We start from the raw sequence: 15729 nt of genomic DNA on the forward strand, positions 1-15729 counted from the left end.
GGTTTTCTCGAGGGGTGGGGCGAAATTAAAAAAAGTTTGAAAATTTTGCCGACCTTTTTTAGGTCGACCAAATAGATTTTCTGAGCTCTCCTAAATCACTTGAAAAATCGGAGGATTATACAAACTATTATGTGTTCCGAACTTCGAGCAAAGGGAAAAGTATATGTTTGTAGGGTAGCTTTTTGTTCAGACCAGGTTTTTTATATAAAACATTAATTTTAAAAAATCACTGTTTTTTATAACGGTTGATCTACATACTTTCTTATTTTTTTTTGAGCCTATTTAGGGGCGGATCTACGATTTTCTCGAGGGGGCGGATTTTCAGAAAATGTTCGAAAATTTTGTCGTTCAAAAAGATTTTCCGAGCTCTCCTAAAGCACCAAAAAGACATTATTTTGGTAGAAATTTCTGGTAAAACTAGTAGATATTGGCGTAGATATTAGTAAAATTTTAGGGTTCGTCCCCAAATATGGCTATCTCAAAATAGTACAAAGGGGGACCCTTTGGGCCGGCAGGGTTTCATTTCGAATCCCTGAAGGGGGGGGGGGCGTCGCCCCCAAGCCCCCTTCTACCCGGGTCGAGATCCCGCTCAAAAACCGCTCAAGATTTGAGCGGTTTGAGCGGTTTTCCAGCAAGATTTGAGCGGTTTGAGCGGTTTGGGCGGTTTGGGCGGTTTTTTTGGAAAAACCGCTCAAACCGCTCAAATCTTGCTTAAAAAACCGCTCATTTCTTGCGGTGATTTTTGAACGGTTTTTCAAGCAAGATTTGAGCGGTTTTTGAGCGGTTTTTATACACCACCCCCCCCCCCCCCCAAATGTATACCCCCCCCCCAACGTACTACCCCATCCCCCAAACGTACCCCCTGAGCCTCTGAGCCTATGTAAACTACTCGTTTAGTAATTCGAAGACTATCCATGCTGCCAGCACAAAATTTTTTTTCGCACATAAGGTTGCTCCAGACTGAAAGCAGAGAATGGGGCATTTTTTTCTCTTGGGAGATGGACTCAAACTGAAACGCATAAAAATTGAACCATCAATTTTTTCGCCTTTATAACACCAATTATTGCGCAGTCTGAACCGGATGAATCTAAAAATTATTTCTTACTAACCAATCATGATCCATAGCTAACTTTGACAATTATTTGTAGTGCTGAAACTACTTCTAGTTTCAGCACCAGAACGGTTTGAATAAATCTTAGAAGACAGTTGTTCTCTTTTGGAACAATTTTCAAAAACTTAACTCGCAAATACCAGTATACACTAGATCTATTGAGACTAGGATATATAACAGTAAGAATAAGATTGGTATCAGACTAAGAAGTTGCACGAATCTATTCGCCGAAAATAAGAAAGCTTGACGAACAGAGACGGTGTACTTTATCTGAAATTGCTCTATGAGTAAATTACCTCAAGCAATCAACTCATCTGGTGCGACCAAAAGTCTAGAACAAGACCTAATAACAATCTTATATTTAGCGAATTAGAATCAAAAACAAGATCAAATTATAAATTGCAAAATTACAAAATGTTAGATGGCATAGACGGTTTAATAGATATAATTTAATAAATATACTGCAATATTTCAAACAATACGACAAATACCAGAACAAAAATTGAACAACAGACCAAGCTTCTACTTCACGACACAACGCAAACCTCAAAAAGTATATGCCTTCAGAATCTTCTATGCAGTATATTTTCAATCTCTGACATGAAAATAAATTTACTTGGAGCAATAAATCTAATATCCAAGCAGTACACTTCTTGATGCTTTATAGCTATCCTATATAACAATAATCACTTGTAAAAAATACTAAAGTCGTTCCTTTTGTCAAAAAAGCAGTAATTAAAGTTTGAAAATTTTTGTAAAATTAAAATTTATTGAATAAAAATACAAAAATTAGTTAGTATTAAATTTAAATTTAGTTTACCTAAATTTATAAAAAGTTTCATTCTTCTCAAGGACTTGTTATGCAGTTCTTCATCCTTGCTTCGTCATCTAAAAAATAACTGATCAGTTCAAGAACAAATATCATTTAAAAACGTAACCCTGAAATCAAACTTTTCAAATCTTTCTTTAACATAAACTTTATATCTAAAGAAAACTATCAAAGCTTATCCATGCTTTCTGAAAATTTAAATTTCCCCTAAAACCAGATCATCAAGGTTTCTTTGGATCTTCAAATTTCAACTTAACTCAAGGTTTTATTTCATTTAAAATATTTGGTCATGAAGGCTTCCCTTGGATCAATCAGAATAAATTTGTTCTCCCCACCTCATAGTTAAAAGTGTCTAACGACCTCAAACGTCGATTTACTCTCCAGGCATTATCGAAGACCCAAGGGTGATAATAAATTTTGAAAACTATTATAATAAGGATAAACAGTGAAGAACTTCGGTTACTCATCCTTCACCTGAGTCATTCCTCTTAACTGACCGAGGCTAAACCACAGAATAAAAATTAGTAAATTTCATAATAGTATCTACCGATCTACTTGTGTTCTATTTATACCTGAACCTTGTGGGCTGATTTACTAGTTTCCTACCGTCGATCTTAAAATCGAAACCCAAAAGGAATAAGTAAGTTTCCTTAAAATAATTCTTAGCCACCGGGAAAGTTAACATCATTCTCACGAATTGATATACTCTCTCTCCAACACTTCAGCCTCGACAATCTATGCCCCAAATATAGGATAATCCACAAAAGTCAAAAGAAAAAACAATTTAGGAAAACCTTTTTTGATCTCCTGGATTTTGCAACTATCATCCTAAACCTTATGTCAAGGGATAGTTCAGGCAGTAAGCAAAAAAAAAACTTCAGAACTGTTCAATATAAAACGAAAGATACGACCTTGTAATTACACCATATAGACATATAATAGGATATACCAGATCGAAAAGGCAAACAAAAAAAGACAATAATAGCAAAACAACAACACTACTTTAAGCGAAGATTTTCAAAAACTAGAAACGCAGTTTCGGAACCAGATACAATTACAATACAAGAACTTCCGGACCTAAAAGACTCAAAAGACAAAAATAACCCAAAAAAGTTCAAAAAAATTTTTCCGAATCAAAATCACATCGCCATTGCCATCATCAATAAAAGGTAAACGCAGAAAAATCATGCATCTGTAAACCAGTACGACTCTATGATTGGAATCAACCATTAGGACATATTGAAGGTTACACCTTAACGGTAATAAATTACAAAAAATGATTCAATACGACGAAAACTTTTAAGATGACTCTATACTTTCATTTGTCATCCATCCACAAAATGATCCCGCTAGAGGAAAAGTACAATTTTGTCATAATTTAATTGCAAAATTTATCAAAAAAGGAAATTGCCCATGTAAACAGGAATTTCTCGAAATAAGAACCATAGAAAAATACTTGATCACTATCGAAATAGCATCTGTTTTCACTATTAAAGTTTTACCATCACGAACAAATCAAACACCGCATCAAATACAAACAGATGACATAGATCTAAAATTCTCAAAATTTTTACAGAATATATCAAAAACATCCAATGTCACAAAGATCAAATTCAAAATTTACAAACGAAGTTTTCTCTTTTATTTATGGTTATATATCCATATAAGAACCAAAAGAACTGTTAAATGAGTCACCACCTTAAACATCTCAACATGCAGATGTAAGACAAGAAATCAACCTTTTCTCGCAATTTTTAGATTTAATTCGTGAAAAAATTGCCAATAATGAAATCTCAAAAAAATTAAAAGATGATTTACAACGAATGCTAGCTTGGTTCAAAATACACTATTTTGTTCACAATTTAGAATTTAATTCAACATCAAGAACGAATTTCCGACCACAAAATTTCTACGATGAAACTATGTAATAACAGATTATTTTTGGGACCCCGACTGGTCTCATCTTTTATTTATCACTATTACCACTGATGTTTCAAGTGCGGCATTTTCCATTGTTTCTGTACACAAAGATTATTTGAGAGTAACTCCACTCACTATTGACGCAACACCCTTAAATTATAACCTAAATTTCATTGATAGAACAGGAAATAATAGTTTGAATCAACATTTATAAATACTCAAGAAACCCTTAATGGAACTAGAAACCTTACACAACAAAATATCCAAACCACATCACATTTTATAAATGATGAAATAATTGAAGCAATACCTACAACATCCTAACAGAGTATTTTCTGATTCAACCAAAATTTGTAACACCATATGAGAAAAATACTCTTTTTCCGAAAACAACAATTGAATCAACAATAAAACAATCCGTTGTTCCAAAATATTTACAAATGAATTATCAAACATACAGACCAATAACAAAACTACGACAATTAAACAAACAAAAACATACTAATCGAAAAAATATTGCAAATCACAACTCTGACTTTTTCACAAACAATACCACCAATAGCAAAACCTTTTTTATACAATACGTAATCAAATTCAACCACAATAACAAGATTACAATGAACAAACTCCACAACTAATGAACTCAGTACTCTTAAAGGAAGAAACAAAAAAACTACAACAGACCGTAATGAAAACTATCCATTTTTTCAAGAAAACAAAATTCCAACAAACAGAGCATTAACAAGAAGTCAATCACACTATTCCAAAGATGAAATCTTTCTCAATCAAAATCAACAAAAAATCATGATTATCCAAGAAATAACAATTGGAAAAAAATTAATCAAAAAGATATTATTTAATCATATATTTTTGAACCCTATATGCACTCAGAACAAACACGACAAACAGGACAACTTTTTAATCAAAGGCAAAATTTGGCATCATCTAGTAATATTATATAATCACAAAACCCCACAAACACCTAAAGTTACCAACCAAATCAAATGCAAATTGAAATTCCATTACCATAAGACATGCAACAACAAGAAATTACAAAGACCCAACTTACAAAGTTTTCACAAATACCAAATGGAGCAGAATCATTTCAAATGACAATAATTCCATGCCTTATAGGTAGATCTACCAGTTCATCTAAGCAATCACTCATGGTATTCACGGGAACAGACCCTGAACATTCAGTAAAAGACTACATGAATGCAGTTACATCAAATTTAGTTTTGAATATAGATCCAGAACCAGTAAATACACCACTTCATCAAAATTGGATATATAGACGTACAGTTTTAATCCAAAACCACTCCTGATGGTGCAGCTCAAAAATGATTTTCAGTCCCACCTATAGCAATTGAAGGAGATTGGAAATGATTCACACAAGAATTTTCAAAATTGTTTGACTCCTAAAGAAACAGGCAACATCAAAGAGTTTCATGCAAGGAGAGTCGCAGACTTTCTAACGAAACAAAACAACAACTCGTAGTAAGAGTTGAAGCATTTTCCCTCAATTAAGAGAAGCATTTTCCCTCAATACACATGATTACAAAAATACGAAAATGACAGAAATCTTAATGATTTTTCTAACGCCCTATTACGCAAAATTGGAATAAAAAGAGAGCGACACATCGATCATCAATCCGAAAACCCAATCAAGATTTGCGAAAACTAGTAGACAAACTAGAGCAAGCTGAAATCACAATGAAACTAGAAGAAGCAAAAAATTTCAAACTACAATATGTAATTAACACTGAAACAACAACATTACAAATTCATAATATGCAAGACTCTGATAACGAAATAGCAGAAAAAATTACTCGTATTTTGAACATTTACGAAAAAATTACAAATTTCGAAGGTAAACCATCATTCAAAAACTGGTGCAACTACTATGTCGTAGATAAGGACAAAGCATTGCTGAATGCAGACAAAAACAACAAGATGATCATAACAGACCACAAAAGCAAAGAGGACCAAATAACTATTTCTACCAATACTTGAAAAAAATCAAAGTCTAGCAAACAAAAATGTTCAAAGCAACAACATCTCAGTAAAACCACTTCCAGATAGCTATAAAAGGTACAGATCACAATCCCCTTGTCGAAATATTTTTCGTGGAAGATCAACGGACGAAAGAATTTCACGAAATTATTCACAAAATAAATAGAGCAGATCAAATAGTCAAAAAAATCAGTATCGAGTTAATTACTCAAGATCAAACTCAAATAGAAGTAACTACTCAATTTATAATAGAAATTGTTCTGATTCAAAATCCCTAAACAGTTACTATTCTAGTGATCTTTCATGAAATCCATCAATCAACCAAAATCAAAATCATTCAAATAAGAGAAACCGAAACTACTCGTATAATAGATCACGGAACTACTCCAACAGTAGACCATACTACAGCAATAACAACAATGAATTCAGTGATAACTCTAGGAATAGAAACAACAACTATCCAAACAGACAAAAAAATTATTTTCTGTCAACGCATAGAAATAATATTCCTTATTCAGCCTCACAAAGTCAAAATTACAGAAGTAGTACACCAAAACACCAAAGACAAATCAGTCAAGTAGAACCAACAGATGAAACTTATCCAGATCCTCCAGGTATCGACAATACAGAAATTTTGGAAATACAGTTTAATCACATACACTGTGAAACCACAGATGAAAAAAGTGATGCAGAAAACACACTTTTAACAAACATGCTTCACATCAAAAATGAATATGAAACTCCCAACAATTCGAATTATTACCAAAATAATACAAACACCTTAATCCTGAAGAGCCAAATAACAATCCAAATACTATAGATTATACTCCACATATTATCAAAACCCATTCAAATATTAACATTATATATCAAAATACAGCAAAAAAAATACAATCACCAAAAAAAAAATACTTCTCTATGAAAGCCCAAAAAACAAAAATTTTCAATCGCCAGACTTTGAAATTGACTTTTTAATCAATTTCGGAGTAGAATCGAATATTATAAACATCCCCACATGGAATGAAATTCAAACCCTACATCCAAAACTTTACCCTTCTTAAACATGAAGTCAACTAGCCACAGCACAGAAATGAAGTCTTAGAAACTATGAAAAAATTCAATTATACCTTGTTCCAACTCAAACTATGGAACAGAATAAGCTCTTACATAAATATGTCAATCAAATATTCCACACAACAGATACAAAAAGCATTATTGTTGGAATCCCATCAATTAAAAAACATATCCCAACTATCAACATCTCAAGTGGTATGTTACATAAAAAAGACGAATACACAAAAATAGATAAAGAATCACCGATATTTTTTCAAAGACTCAATAAATAACTCCCATTTTTCTCGAAATTCTACCCTATACATAATCACGAAGTAACATTTGAAATCACTATCAGGTCATGTATATGAATTGTTTACCAACCAAGTACATCAATACAATTTTGATCAAAACAAACAGAAACTACATATGTCTGACCTTGAAATTAAACCAAATCATAAAATTTTAAGAGTAACAAATTCATCCATCAAAAACGCCAAAAATACAAAAACAGATATAATTTCCCTACATGTATGCAGTAACTCACCATATAAAATTGCATTACTCTTAGGAATTTTAGGGTATTGCCAAACAAATGCAACAACTCACCCAACAGAGTAAAAAGCAATTAGAGTAAATAATAGTTTAAATTTTGCCAATTGGGCAATCCTGACCGAAAAGCTATCTATTAATAACACTACAATAGATTCAAAACCATATACACGGGTTTTTCACAAGAACACCTTATTTGAAGCCAACATTTTAGATATCAAAGTATACAATTAAACAACAAAAAATTTTAGGAATAGTCAATTTTCAACATTCTCAGATCAATCAGCAAGAATTTGAGCAACTAGCAGAAATATTTTGAATTTATCAAATCGTCTACGCTAAATCTAAAATTGACGTTGGAAAAGTAAATTCACTATTACACCTCTCCCTTAAATCTGACGCAATTTTCAAAAAGCAACGAGCAAGCAAAGTACCAATTCACTTACAAGATAAAGTAAACAGATTACTAGACATTCTCGAGCGAAAGGCGAATCATTAAAAAATGTTCTAGATGCAAGATATCTCAACTTTCTCATTGATGAATCTAAATGCAATCGTCCTATAGAACCAATACAAGTAATACTCACAAAATTAAACGGACAATATTATACTTTTGCTTATATGAACAGTGCATACAACCAAATGCTATTGAACAATTAATCACGTCGACTCACACAATTCGTTATTGGAAAAAAATCAACAATACCAATTGAATACGCTATTCTATGAAATCTCCAAACGACCAGCAGCTTTTTCAGCCTTAATGAGCAAAATCTTTCGATCACTCATTCTCAGCAAAAGTGATATCACATATTCAGACAATGTTTTCGAACAATCGCAAAGAAAAGAGGAAATGTGTTAAGTATTAGAAAAATATCATCAACTTTTATTAAGAGAGAACATGAAAACAGCCCAGATAAATCTTGTTTTTTTCTCAATCCTGTTAATTTCCTTCGAAACATCATTGAAGGTATTACAATTACTCCTTTAAAATCAGGAATAGATGCCAAATTAAATCTTGAACCACCATCTTAAAAAATGACAATCCAAGAATTCGTTGGAATGTTAAACTTTTTGAGTAAAGACATCTACAAAATGCAACTCTACTTAAGATCATTTTATAATATCCATCGACAACAAAAAACTTTGAATGAACATCAAAAACGCTTCGACGAAGCAAAAACCCTTCTCACAGAGGTAATCACAAAAACAATTCCAGAACCAGATTAACCATTCTACGCCAAGTACTAAGCATCAAACTTTAAAATTGGCGCATCACTATTGTAATCACATAAGGGTACAAATAAAATGAACCTATTTTCAGAAATTTTAGGTCTTTTCACAGAAATGGAACTTAGACTCTCTACCATTAGGAGAGAATGTACAGCCATAACATATACACTCACAGAATATGACTTTTTAATCCTTGGATTGAAGCATCCAACAGTTTTATTCACAGATCATAAACCAAAAAGTTTTCTAATTACACAAAAATCAAATCCAAACTATAGAGTTTGTAGATTTCAATTTATTCTGATGAAATTTCCACAACTACATTCAGTTTGGACAGCAGGAAAAAACCTTGCTTTACCAAACACACGTAGTCGAAACACACACCAATTGAACTGATAACATGAAAAACAACAGTAGAATTACTACAAAATAAAACATTCTTCCTTGCAAACATCACCACGACTAGAATGCAAGTATGCAGTAAAAACTGACCTTGACACTACACAAATAAACACTATAGAACAAAAATAACAAAGAAAAAAATTGTTACCTTTAATAAAGAAGGAAAACTTAATGGACAATATTTATCTCTCCTGATTTAAATCCAAAATATACAATTAATAAAATTTTCATCTTGCAAAACCCCTTAGATGATACATTTCTCTCAAAAATTGAAATTCGGAATATTTTTCTTCCAAAAACAGAAACAATGACACTTAAATTGCTACAAAAATACCAAAATTTTGACCCCGCAATTACACAACTTAATTCTGGGCACAAATATAAAACAAAACTATCAAAAGCTGACATCATAATCCTAGAAAACAAAATATTACTTAGATATTTCCAAACTTTAACAATACAACAATCAACGAAAACGGTGCTTTTTAGAAAATCATACTCCCGAAATAAAAGTACCCTGCTTACCATTAGGCGTGATTTTAATCGCAAATTTCATATTCTTCTCATACAAAAAGGCAAGCAGGTTCAGAAAAAACGTATTCCAGTTTCATTCAAAATTTCTTCTTTCCAAATTCATTATTTTGGACGAAAGTCTTATGCAACAATTGCATAACCTGTCAATTAAAATAGCCAATTCTACACCAAAAATAACTAGCAGAAAAATTAAACTTTAAAGGACAAAGTCTTTATTTCAATCACAGAATATGATTTGACACAAAAGTCTTATATTGTTCTCCTAAGGAGGAAATTCGTATTTAATGGTGATAGCTGATGCATTTACTCATTATGTAGCACTCAACCTTGTACAACCATGTAAGGCTTGTTATGCTTACACAACACTTTACGAACACTGGATAGCAAAGTTTGAACTACCAGAAGTTCTTGTCAGAGAATATAATATGGATCTTTCTAGTAACACAATCCAAAGCACCCCCCATCATTTCAGAAAATTTCCCAACAAAATGTCCTAAATATTCCATCCGACTATTTAAGTTCAATGACAACTTCATAAAAAACTCGTGAAAATCTTTTTAATCTCCCCACCTCATCACAACGCCTTCCACATTGGATGACATAGGTGAACTAAATCTAGTTAATGAAACCATAGATATCTTATCAGACACCTCTTTATCATTTCCAGAAACTCTATCAGTTTCATCAACAACTTCAGTAACAGGTCAAACACCAACCACTACGTTTACTAACCAAACGTTTACGTTTCCTCTAAGTTTCCCTCATAATTAAGACGATCAATATTGTGAACTTCTAAGTACTAGTATACCTTTACGACTAGATTGGAATACATTTGTAACACCCCTCACCTTTTTGGCCAACACCGTGATAACAATTGATTTCATAATTGGGCACTAAACTGATTAACATACAGACACGACAGCCACAAAGATGTAAAGGAACATAATATACAAATCCTTACTCAAGACACTTTAGCCCTTAAATACGGAATAACAGTAAAACTAAATAATCTAGTTCATCGTCCACTACCATCATCTCCGCCAAGTAAAACAACTCAATCATTGCCACCTCCATTTTTTTACAACAGAACTTATCTATAAACACGATAGAAATACAAAAAAGACAATAGTCTATAGGCTACAATCCTTTTTCAGGGATATCATACAAATGCATCTTTTAATAGTTTTCTTTTTCAAAACACTTTCATTCCTTGTATTTTCAGACCCCATATCAAAATTCTTCCCCTCGAACAAGACCACAAGACCTCCTTGTTACACATTATGATTAGGAAAAAGACCAACAAAAAACACTACATAAATATGAAACAAAACAAGTAACACAATGTGAATCCGAACCACAAGACATAGAATCAACAAATATAGTAACAACAATTTACTCAAAACACCAGCTACAACTCTAACAGAATACAAGTTTACAGCAAAATTCTCAGAAATGAACACACATTGTTCACAAGTGTCGATTGGAAATAAAAATAGACTCGATCACGAGTCCTTTTACCAAATTATTTATGAACGACTTTTGAATCTTAACCTTGAAGATTGCAAAAACGAACTGCAACGAGTAAAAATAACTACAAATAAAGGCACAAATCATAAAATGGTAAATTTTCAAGTCTAACCAAGGTGATATTCAAATAAACAATAAATATCCATTCAAGGCGCGCACGGACGTATAACCTACGATTTACACCATAAAACTGGATACCACTCGTTATTATTCATTCGAATTGGGAAGCCAAAACAAAAAAGGAAGGCTACCAAGAAATTGTGTTTTTTTGATTAGAAAATTCAATTACAAAAAATACAGCAACTAAAAGCCGATACTATACTCTATCAAGGCATACGCTTACCTTGTAATATCGATCAATGATATTGCGATCCTACCACTCGGACACAGGCAATCATCGTTTAGTTCCCTGAGGACAGATGTATCACGTTTCAATTTGCTAAAATTCACGCAAGAATGATAAAATTTCAGCAGATATATTTCATTGAATCAACCTCTTTTGAAAAAATGAACCCTGATCAAATCAGATCAAATGGACAGAAACATAAAATTTTTGACGGCATTGAAAACAAGTCAACACGTTTTCAAATTCACCATTTTTCAAAACACTTTAAAACCACACACCAAACCAATTTTCAAAACACAAAATTCAGAAGAAATATTTCTCGAAAACGAAAACGTTTCGACAAGAAAACTAGAAAACAATTTTTTGACCCAGCAAAAACGTCTCGAAACCGTAAAAACGAAAAACTTACATCCTGGGAACTTTTTATAAAAGCACAGGAGTTCCGGGCTGAAAACTTGATAAAAGCTAGACTATACAAAAAGTAGAATTTTTCATGAAATGTCACTCTACGAATAGAAACACACCATCTTTTATGTGAAATCGAATGGACCCAAATACAACAATCACTCGCTTTAGCAGTATTAAAAATACCCTACGCAGTATACCTATTATCAAGAAATAGATCTGATTTCCTTGATTATAAAGTAAGTATCCTTTGGTATTACACATGCACTAAAAAATTTCACCACCTTACGTTTTTGAAGACAAAATATGTTACAAACGAATCCCTATATTCTATAAGAAATAAAGTGATTTTTGTAGATACACACTCACGACGGGCTTATTTTTGGGATACAGCTGATGTCCCATGTGGATTTGAAAAAAGCCATAATGTAGAACAGCTAAACCCAAACGAAAATAATTATTTTTTTTTTACCCCATACCCTACATTAATGCCCCCAACAAAAAAATTCTCACCCAAAAGCATAAGCGCAATAGATTGTAACCCTAAAATAGATTTACAATCAATAGATATTTATTCTCGATCAGACATACAACATCCCATTAGAACACAGTAATTCAAGAACTTCTCACTAAAATATGTACAATAAAAAGACAGTCAATTGACCAAAATATACGAAAAATAGCTGAAACAGCAGGCTAATCTAATATTTATTAGCAAGACTATAGCGGATACTTTAAAGATATTAAAGACTATATGTATATCTTAACGGTAAAAAATACCGTTCACAAGATATTTCACCAATTAATAATTTTAGTTTTGTCAATATCAAAAACGAACACCAAGCGCTTCTAGGATGGCCCCATCATATATTAAAAAGATTGACTGTATTATACGCAAAAATTAATTTTCTTGAATTCCTCTTTCTAATTCTAAAATGAATCTATAACACATGTGCAATACATACGCAAGTCAAAAGACATGCAAGTGTAGCACGCATTTTATTTGCAGGATTTTTTGGATTATTTTCCATCTCAATTAATAAAATTCTCGTTGATGCTCAGATTAGCGAATATAACAAAAAGCTATCTTTAAAACCAAACACATATGACACTCCACAAGACAAATCAATTTCAACAATTACAGCACTACCACATCTACACAGCTTACATAACAGTCACACTTTATCTTTAGTCCCACTAAATTATAGGAATACGCTCGTAACTATTGAAAATACCTCTCAAGGTAGTAATTTCCCACAAAATCTACTACCTCATATAACACTCCATGAATCGATTATTGACAACACATAAAATTTTGTTCCAAAACAACCATCTTTTTAGCACACGATGGGCCGACAGATTGGATCCCTCAGCCGTTGCCTTTCCTATCCATCCAAGCTCCACCGCCAATCCTCCCGCTTTTCGCTCTCAGACCACACCTCTTCTCCCCTACCCAGTGTTTCTCCTAACTCCATCTCTAATTTTAATAACTCAGATGTAGAAACCCCCGACAAATTCCTTGACTCAGAACCAAGCCCAACTAATTTTTCGCAACCACCTTTCCAACCCATTGTTTCAGTTTCACCATGAAACATCTCCCTCACCTCTTCTTTCCTACCCCTATTCTTTCCCCAATGTCAAGTAACCAACCCGATGCACCTAGCCCCATGACTGATAACCAACTAGAGCATGAATTAGATAATTTTATAACACAATAGCAACATCTTCCTGACACAAATAATGCATTAACATTTCACCAATTAACACACTCAGCCTCAACATCCGAATCCTCTACCCCTTCAGTTGACATTGCACCTACACGAGCACAAAGAATTTTCATGAAACGCAAGCACCCTAACACTACACCTCAATTTCTCATTAGCCGTCTACAATCATCCCGACTATATTCCCATCATCAATAACATACTAGCACTAAAGAAATTTTATTTCATAACTTACCAGTTTCAACTCAATATACAAACTATGCGAATACTAACGACATTCAAGAAAATTTATACGTTGACAAAAATCTCCTGTTTCCTACACTCTCTTGGACTATCTTCTATCATTTCACTAATCGATCAAGCCTTCCCTTGTAAAACACCCCCGAAGACAATGAACTATGTCACTCCCTTGTTCATAAACTAACCACTGCACTTCACGAAACTCATTTCACCATCATGGACTTGAAGCAAACTTTCAATGGACTCATAGCACAACGCGCTAACCAATTTTCAATCAATCACTACGACACATAACGGAAGACACCCCAAACGAGGACGAGCCCAATACTAACCCTAAACTAACAACATTTTTTTTTCATTTGATCTGAATATATATTCCACTTAGCCAGTACTAACAAAAAGCTCGATAAGTTTTTTTCTTGCGCACTAACGAACATCAAAGCATACGAATCATAATTTAACAAATTTAATCATTTTTCAATTAAAATTCATTTCTTTACCCGTAAGGAACGCGACCTTCACTGCTCGCATGAGATTATGTTAAGGACCAAACTAACCCACACGTTTCAATATAACAAAATTAAACCACATCTTTATTTACTTAACTCACCAACACGTAAACCACAGCACCGTTTTATGTTCAATAATTGCAAGTGTACTTCACCATATTTCTTAAACTTCACTTATTGTATTAAATCGACTGATATCCACGGCATCCTTCGTAATTGTGATCCCACCAGACAGATGTATATATTCTTCCCAGTAACCAACACATTCCACATTGATGACGCTCGCCCACTAATTGTCCTCCACGGATAAAAACAGCCCATTGAAATCACCCTATTAAAAAATCACAACACTAAATTCAACCATAAATTATATTCCTTAATTCAAAACACAAAACATGAATTCTCACCACACACGAAGAAATTAACATCATCAAAGTGCTGAAACCCCTCTGGCCTATGCTTTGTACTAAAAACATAATCAGCATGCTTGTAAAACTTCTCGTAACATCAGACACGATTAAAACTAAATTCCACCATGAATTTTTCCCTGATGCAGAGCCCTCCTCTTAAGTATGATTATAAATGTTTAAACTAACTAACAAAATAAGACACTTACCATTCGTACACGTTTTTCTCATTTTTTTTTAGATTTCGTCAATCACTCATCTAAACGAATATAAACAAAACAAAAAAATCATTAACTCTTCTTCTAGCTTTAAGAATTTCTATTTAATAATGAAAAGTAACTAATCAACCCAGTACATTTTATCACAAATGCAATAATTTAATAAGTTTGCAGTTGATTTAAACAATTCAAACCAGTAAGTTAATAAATTGAACATAAATTACAAGGAAAACAAATCTTTTCATGAGATTTTTTTGTAAATTTTAAATAATTTTTTTCTTGCCCACAACTCACCAATCTCGCACAACTTGCCCAAGTTGAATTGTTTAATAAATGAATTTCAAGTTTCAAAACCTAACTGATAACAATTCTAACTTGTTTTCACGCGTTTCAAATTTTTCCTCTAACCCGGTTGCAAGGAATAATAAGTAGGCTTAAACTATCCAACGCAGCTTACTAACACCACTAAACCAACCGCATGTACCAGAAAGTCCCACGGTACTCAGACCACATTAAACCCAGATTAAAACCGGATAATTTATTTTTTTGAAACCCAGTGTCGGGTTTTAATAAAACCACTTGAAACAATAAAATAGCAAAAAAAAACAAAAAAAAAACAATCTGTTTTTGATAGAAAGACACAACCAAAGACAAAAAAGACAAAAACACCTGATAGAAAAAATCAAAAACTTGAACACAAAAAGAG

General features: G+C 32.8%; 1 protein-coding gene across 1 annotated transcript in view; it reads right to left on the reverse strand.

Annotated features, from left to right (window-relative positions):
* Nucleotides 1-15193, reverse strand: part of LOC134839851 (sodium-dependent lysophosphatidylcholine symporter 1-like) — a 220051-nt gene extending 204858 nt beyond the window's left edge. Inside the window, exon 1 of the mRNA XM_063855474.1 lies at nucleotides 15181-15193. The gene's annotated coding sequence lies outside the window, so the exon portion shown is untranslated. The remainder of the gene's footprint in view (nucleotides 1-15180) is intronic.
* Nucleotides 15194-15729: the final 536 nt, after the last annotated feature.

The sequence above is a fragment of the Symsagittifera roscoffensis genome, chromosome 2, assembly GCF_963678635.1.
Source record: "Symsagittifera roscoffensis chromosome 2, txSymRosc1.1, whole genome shotgun sequence".
Lineage (NCBI taxonomy): Eukaryota > Metazoa > Xenacoelomorpha > Acoela > Convolutidae > Symsagittifera > Symsagittifera roscoffensis.